General features: G+C 40.3%; 1 pseudogene; it reads left to right on the top strand.

Annotated features, from left to right (window-relative positions):
* Nucleotides 1-7009: 7009 nt before the first annotated feature.
* On the top strand, nucleotides 7010-7496 carry LOC119807034 (annotated as a pseudogene).
* The last annotated feature ends 400 nt before the right edge of the window (nucleotides 7497-7896 follow it).

Below are 7896 nucleotides of genomic sequence, written 5' to 3'. Positions count from 1 at the left end.
AGTATACTAAGATCCTATACACTTCAGTATTTCTATTTCTATCATTAATCAATTTGTTATCATGTCTTAATTTTAAAGGTGAGGAAAATAAATCAGGAATAAATCAAATAACAAGTACAGATCAAATTCAATTTATTTGCCTTTATGTTATTCTTTTAAGACATTGTTAGCCGGGCGGTGGTGGCGCACGCCAGCACTCGGGAGGCAGAGGCAGGCGGATCTCTGTGAGTTCGAGACCAGCCTGGTCTACAAGAGCTAGTACCAGGACAGGCTCCAAAGCCACAGAGAAACCCTGTCTCGAAAAAAAAAAAAGACATTGTTACTCTCAATTTATATATTTTATTTCTAAATTATGAGTATTCATTGGTTAAACTTACTATGTTTCTGTGACCAACATTTCCATTACTTTAAAATAATTAACATGTTTTTAAAATATTATATATAACTTACTACCTCATAGAAAAAATAGAACACTATAAAAGAAAAAGATTCACTGTAAACATCTGTATTTTCATGTTATATAAAACTGTATCTTATACTTAAATAGTGTTTTATGGTTTTTTTTAAAAAAACTTATATTCTGTTAAATTCCCAGCTGGTTACTAATACCTCTTACTCTCTTGATAGTTGTTATTCTTCAAATGTCAGCATGATAATTAGTTTTGAAAACACAACGAGGGGTTAATTATTACAATATTATGTATATTTTAGATCAAGTAATAAAGACAGCTGTAGTGCTTTATGAGTGGTCTGGCTCTTTGAGAAATTATCAACCTAAGACATGCATAATAAATTATAATTTCTGATTAAAGCAGATATTCAAACACTTCTATGTAGTCAACAGAGAGCCACTTCAATTCATTATTTTTATGTAAATGAAAGTGATTACTAGTACTGTTATATCTCCTATTGTTATGAATATTTCAGAAAATAATATCTTTTCTGAGGTGTTGCCATGGCTCTTGCAGAGCCTTCACCTACATATCTCAGGTGACATTTTGTCACACTTGCTCAGTGTCCCTTTTCTATTCACTACACACAGATGTCAAGAACTGTGAAGAGTCTGGGATTTTATTGTGGATAGAAGCTAACAAGTTAGCTTGTCACAACTGTATAGATGCTGGCACAAGTCAAGAGACATTGGGTGTGGTGTCAAAGCCTTTACTAGCTATGACAGAAAAGCCATCTTAGCTACATATTTTTATTGGCAATGTTTTCTCTCAGCGATGGGGATGATAGATGAATTCAGGAGCATGATCAGTATATAAATGGAGAATTCATCATGACTAAATAATCCTAAATACAGGAAACTTTTATTTCATAAATGATAATGCTGTTAACAATAAACAAATTTGCTCTGTATTATGAATTTTAAAATTCTATTTTTACTGCCCATAACTATTTATTTTACAATTTTTAAACTTTCTTACTATTTTTTGTGTCTTTCACAGCTTGCATTTTGATCTTATTCATTTCTGTCTCTTTATATCTGCCCTCTGTTCTTGAAATCCCCCCTTCCAAATAAAATAAAATAAAATTTAAAAGATAGAAAGAAGAAACAGAAAAAAAACCAATCTTGGCATGAAGCTGAGACACAAGGAGTAATGCAGTAAACCCCTTTATCAATATATCTTTACTTGCAATTGTTTTTAGCAAAGACTCATTTGCCTGGTTCAAAGCCTCTAGTTTCTGCTATACTATAGATGATGGGCACCCACTGGGACTCGTCTTGGATATACTGTTGTTGTCCTGTGTATGGAGATTTTAAATCATTGATTCTGCAGGACCAGCCCCTTCATCTGCTCCAGCAGATCACAGGTGGAATGGAAACTGGGTTTGGAGCAACTCATACCCTTGTTTCTGGGCCTGGGTACTTGACAGGTTGTTCAACTCTCCAGATCTTCCTAGCCCTCGCCATCAGTGTGATCTCTCTAGCATTTTCCCTGGTTAGTTTACCCTTACAGCAGTGAGCAATTGGCAAGGCCAGTTCTCCTGCTTTCACATCATCAGGGTCAGCTATCCTACGTAACTATGCCATCAGGGCCAGCTGTGTTGCCTAGGTGAGATGCAGGGCCACCTCTGGGAGTGCTGCAGCTGGTGAGGACCAGGAACAGCTCTCTCACTCTTATGACCTCAGGGTCATAACACCAGCCTCCAGTGTAAAGAGGTGGGCATGTGAAGGGTATATCTCCCTCACCTATGCCACCATATGACAGATGAAGCATGGGGCCAGGTTATATTCTCATGTTCTCAGAGCCAGCTCACCTCTTTTCCCCATCTATCAGGCCAGCTCTACTGTGCTGCCCAGATGAGGTATAGGACCCACTTTCCTGAATGTTATAACTGGTAAAGGGGAGGAGGGTCAGCTCTCTTGCCAGTTGGAGGTGGAAGAGTTGAGGAGGTAGAGCATCTTTCTCTCCACCCATCACCATACTGCAGAGGATGGAGGAAATATCATCTATGCCTCTCTCATGCCCTGAATGCTGTGGGCCTGTCTACAGGGGCAACCTTACTGTGCCTCCAAGGTGAAGTACAGGATCTGTTTCCCTGAGTGCCACAGATGGCAAGGGATTGGTTCAGGTCCTCAGCTCCTGCATGTGGAAAGGAGTGAGGAGAGGATGGCATCTTTCTGTCACCTATGTCACCACATGGCAGAAAAGAGGGGCACAACCTGCTTTCCCATTCTTACACCCTCAGACAAGCTAGATCATGTCCCTGTGAACAGGTTGAGCATCACTGTGCTGCCCATGTGGTGTAGGACCCTCTCTCCTGAGTGCTTCAGCAGGTGAGGGGCAGGACCTAGTATTATAGCAAGTGAGGGGTGGGACCAACTCTGTAAAGACCTATCCTCTCAGCTATCAGTGATATTAGGAGCCATGGATATCAACACAGATCATTACTGCACCAAGGCCATTCACCCATAAATGGACCCTGGCAGGTGCCCAAGTCCAGACACCATGGGTCCCTGGGTGGCAATCAGGTGACCTGCCTCAGCCTGTTTCTTATCACTTTTACTTCTTCAAGTATAGCTCTGTCCACAGGACAGAAGCTATTCTCTCTCTCTCTCTCTCTCTCTCTCTCTCTCTCTCTCTCTCTCTCTCTCTCTCTCTCTCTCTCTCTCTGTGTGTGTGTGTCTGTGTGTCTCTGTGTGTGTGTGTGTGTATGTGCATGTGTGTGTCTTTGTCCATACCACATATTTATTCACCATAATAGTGCCCATCTGTCTGGTGCCATAAGGGCCTGTGCTTTCTCCTCAGAGCCTGGACCAGACAGTCCCAGGACTGCATGTGGGTCTCCTTGTTTCACTCAGTGTATCATAACTGAGAAGGACCTTGCTTGCTCCTCAGAGCCTGATGATATACACCCAGGCATATGTGTGGGTATCCTAAATGTGCTGTTTTGTAACTACGTCTCTATTGTTGTATTTTATCAATAAAGACTAGGGAGTCAGATGCTGGGATGAAAACCTGCTAGCTCAGAAAGGCAGAAAAAGCATCCAGTTGTTCCTCCTCTGCTGCCATTCCAGAAAAAGAATTGTCTCTTATACCATCTCAAACAAGCAAACAAACAAACAAACAAAAAAAAAAACAGGTATCAAGCAAGAATTACAGTTACAATATTTATATCTACTTTATCTTTTATCATAACTAAGAAACTATAGCTATAAATTCCTCAATCCCATCAAAGATTCCAGAGGATATAATATTACCTAAATAAACAGAAAGTGCATTGTAAACAACTTCCCAAATTCTGGAAATGACAGAGACATCTCACCCAAAGTTTTTCTGTATTGTTGTGTCATCCATCTTCAGCCTCCAGGCCCATGGTATCTAACAGACTATTTCATAAAGCAGGAAATTTTAAAGGCAGTTCCACCTGTATTAGCAGTTTGTAACTTTCTTCTGTGTCCTGCAGAAAGTCAGGCAGACTCTTTCATGTAGCAGGAACCCTGAAGGATTGTCTCACCTTTAGGCAAGTTCAGTAGTCATTTCTCTGCGAGTCCTGCATGTCCAGTTCATCAAGAAATCCAGGCAAGAACAGTTTCTTGCCCAAATGGCTAACAAACTCAATGAAGAGCCTCTTCGATGCCCATCTTCCTCTTGAAGCAACTGGCGCTGCCAGGAGCAGATATGTCTCCCTGTCATGAAAAGGCTTAAGCTCTTAAAACATTTTAAATGCCATATTCCGTAGTCTTTGAAATGTTTGAAGAATACCTATCCATCTGAAATACATATCTCTCCATCTACAAAATCTAACTATCATGACTACATGCTTGACTATTGTAGATGGTTATCTATTAACCTTAAGGTTGAACATTATATTATGCATTGCTTTACATTACTCCTTGGGATATGTTGGGAAAAAAAATTCTACTTTTTTTGTATACAGTACTGATGACAAGCCAAAATCGGGATATTACCAAATGCCCTGATTTTGTGTGAATCAATGAATTTTACTGGAGTTACCTTTAGCGATATTTTTGAGTACTTTCAGGACCCTAAATGACCTGAGGAAAACTGCATCAGCAAAACCTACTCCAATATGACTGCCATCTCCTGCATGTTGAAACCCTGGATATCAGTGGCACACAGGTCAACAGATTAGAGAATATCTTTTCCAGGTAGCTCAGCTTTTCTGAGTGCCTTCTAAATGTCATAGCTGGTCTTTCCCTCTTTCAGACCGCTTGACTTCTCTGAGCCATGTTAAGGTGCTTAGGATTGTTGGAGATTGTCTCCCAGAAGTTCTGACTGTTTATTTATTCTTGGTAAAAGAGGAACCTAGTAAACCAGGTCAGTTTCAGAGACTTCCTGAAAGTATTGTATTGTTGACTTTGAGCAAGCTTCCTTGCCCCACCTCCCCTCGGATGTTTTGTATTCTTTTGTACATCCTAAATCCTAAGGAGTTAACCTCCAAGATGGAATGTCTTATCTCAAAGGAAAATACTATTCAGCAATTGCATTGGTGTCTGCCTTTGTTATTTAATAGGAACTATTTCTCTAGTGTCACACATTTCTATGGCCTTGACTATTTGAAGAGCTTGTTCAATTTACCATATCAAGAATTTCCCTAAGTTTGTTGCATCCTGTTTTTATCCCTATCACAGGCAAAATTTAATAAAACTATGTGTAGAGAAACACTGCAGAATAGTACTATCCCTTTTAGTGAGCAGCTGAAGAGGCATAACAATCATCTATTATTCTTCATGATAGCTGGATCTTCAGTCAGCTGCTTAAGTTATTATCTACTCACACCACATATGGAACCAATTACAAAGCAAAGTAGGGATACTATCAAGTCCAATTTGGTGAATCAATGAATCTCATTGGAACAACTTGTAGAAATATGGGTAAGATGTTTCAGGAGCATAAATGACTTAATGACAGCTGCATCAGTACAACCCACTCCAACATTCCTGTCATCTCATGAAAATTGAAATGCTAAATATCAGTTGAAAGTAGCTCAACATTTTAGACAGTATGTCTTCCAGGTAGCCTTTTCTACACAGCATGTCTGATTAAAATATGTCCTCATGTTTTGTCTAGTTAAAATATAAACTGATTCCTTTTATAGGAATTTTTGTTGTTGATGAATTTATTACTTGGGGAAATGGTTCTGAACTGTAGTCTGACATTCATAATGCCATGAGGTAATATTATTAGAAGAGAGTCTTAACTAGGTGTGAAGGTTAAAAGATACAATAATAACTGCTTTGGCAAGATGTGCAAATAGGGATGAGAGCGGCATGAATGTCATATAACTAACTTATTTCTGATTTATTTAAATTATTTCTAAAATCTTCCTTTATGTAATATATTTTGATCATATTCTTTCTCTACCAATAACTACTTCTAGATCTTGCCTACCTCCATACCTTAAATTCACTGTTCATTTTTTCTCTCCCTCTAAAATTAGCAAAAGCAATTCAGAAATCCCAGGCTGAAAATCAAAACAAATAAAAAAGGAAGGAGGAAGGAAGGGAGGAATAGAGGGGGTGACACATAGAGACACTTACATAGAGAGAATCAATACCATAATAAAAGAATTTATGCACAGGTTTAACTCCTAGGAATCTACAAGAATGACCCTAGTTAAGACTCCTAGCAATGGGAGATATGGAGCTTGAACAGTGTCATCTCTTGTAACTAGGCAAGACTTCCAATGGAGGGCTTGGGATACAAACCCAATCAACACCCTCTAACCTATAATTTGTCCTGTCTACAAGATGTGCTGGGATAAAGAAAACTCAGAAATGAATAGAGTGACCAAATAATGGAAAGTTCAGCTGGAGACCCACAACCTGATGGACAGGACCCAGAGATGGGATAACCCAGAGACCTAGAATAGAACCAAACATAATGGACCAAAGAAAAAGAGTCAACAAAATGGAATGATTACTAATGATATTCTACTAATCTCATATATTGTGGCCTAGCCCACCTCTCATCAGAGAGGCTTCACTTAGAGACTGGTGGAAACAGATGCAGAGACCAACAGCCAAACATTAGGCATAGGTCATAGAATTATATGACCTATAATAGAAGAGGGGAGAAAGGATTTTATGAGCCCTACAGTTAAGGACACCACAAGAAGATCCACAGAATTAAATAATCTGGCCTCAAAGGGGCTCAGAGAGACTGAACTGACACCCAGGGAGACTGCATGGAACTGACCTAGGGTCTCTACATATATGTTATGTTTCTGTAATGTAGTCTTCTTTTGAGATGCCTGACAGTTGGAACAGAGGCTCTCTGTGACTCCGGTATCTGCTTTAGGGACCCATTCCTTCTACCCAAGTCCATCATTTCACCCTCATAGAAGATGAAGGAGCTTGGTCTCACTGCAGCTTGATTCTCTTTGCTAGCTGATATCCATGGGAGGACCACCTATATCTGAAGAGAAATAATGAAGGAAAAGTGATTTTCCAGGTAGAGGGGAGGAGGAAAGGAGGAATTAGGAGGAGGTGAGGGAGGATAAACTTTGGTTGGGGCTCTTACACGGGAGGCCTACACGCCGCCGATTGTGCCGCCGCCATGTCTCTCGTGATCCCTGAGAAGTTCCAGCACATCCTGCAAGTACTCAACACCAACATCGATGGGCGGCGGAAAATAGCCTTTGCCATCACTGCCATTAAGGGTGTGGGGCGGAGATAAGCTCATGTGGTGTTGAGGAAAGCAGACATTGACCTCACCAAGAGGGCTGGAGAGCTCACGGAGGACGAGGTGGAGCGTGTGATCACCATCATGCAGAATCCCCGGCAGTACAAGATCCCAGACTGGTTCTTGAACAGACAGAAGGACGTGAAAGACGGGAAGTACAGCCAGGTTCTGGCCAACGGCCTGGACAACAAGCTGCGCGAGGACCTGGAGCGACTGAAGAAGATCCGGGCCCACAGGGGGCTGCGCCACTTCTGGGGCCTTCGTGTCCGAGGCCAGCACACCAAGACCACTGGCCGCCGGGGCCGCACTGTGGGTGTATCCTTCGCTGTTAATAAATAGTTTATATGCTTGTGAAAAAAAAAAAAAAAAAAAAAAAAAAAAAAAAAAAAAAAACTTTGGTTGGGATATAAGATGAAAAATTTTAAAAAAATATAAATTAAATAAGTGTGGACACAAGCACTAATGGGTACACACACACACACACACACACACACACACACACAAACACAAATAGAATAGAGTGTGCCCACATACATAAATAGCACAGAGGCCTAGTTTGGCATTGTCTCCATCATTATATGAAGAATTCATTTAAATTCCTTTCATATGTGTATATATACATTATGCTGCCAGCAATGTTCTAGAGGCCTTTCATTTTCTTGTTTCCTTGTGCCCATTACCTCTTTCTCCCTAGAATTAAAACAAAAACTCTGGCACTCACTATACCTTTAGACATATG

This window comes from Arvicola amphibius, chromosome 1 (genome assembly GCF_903992535.2).
Source record: "Arvicola amphibius chromosome 1, mArvAmp1.2, whole genome shotgun sequence".
Lineage (NCBI taxonomy): Eukaryota > Metazoa > Chordata > Mammalia > Rodentia > Cricetidae > Arvicola > Arvicola amphibius.
This window is presented reverse-complemented; position numbering and strand designations above follow the sequence as displayed.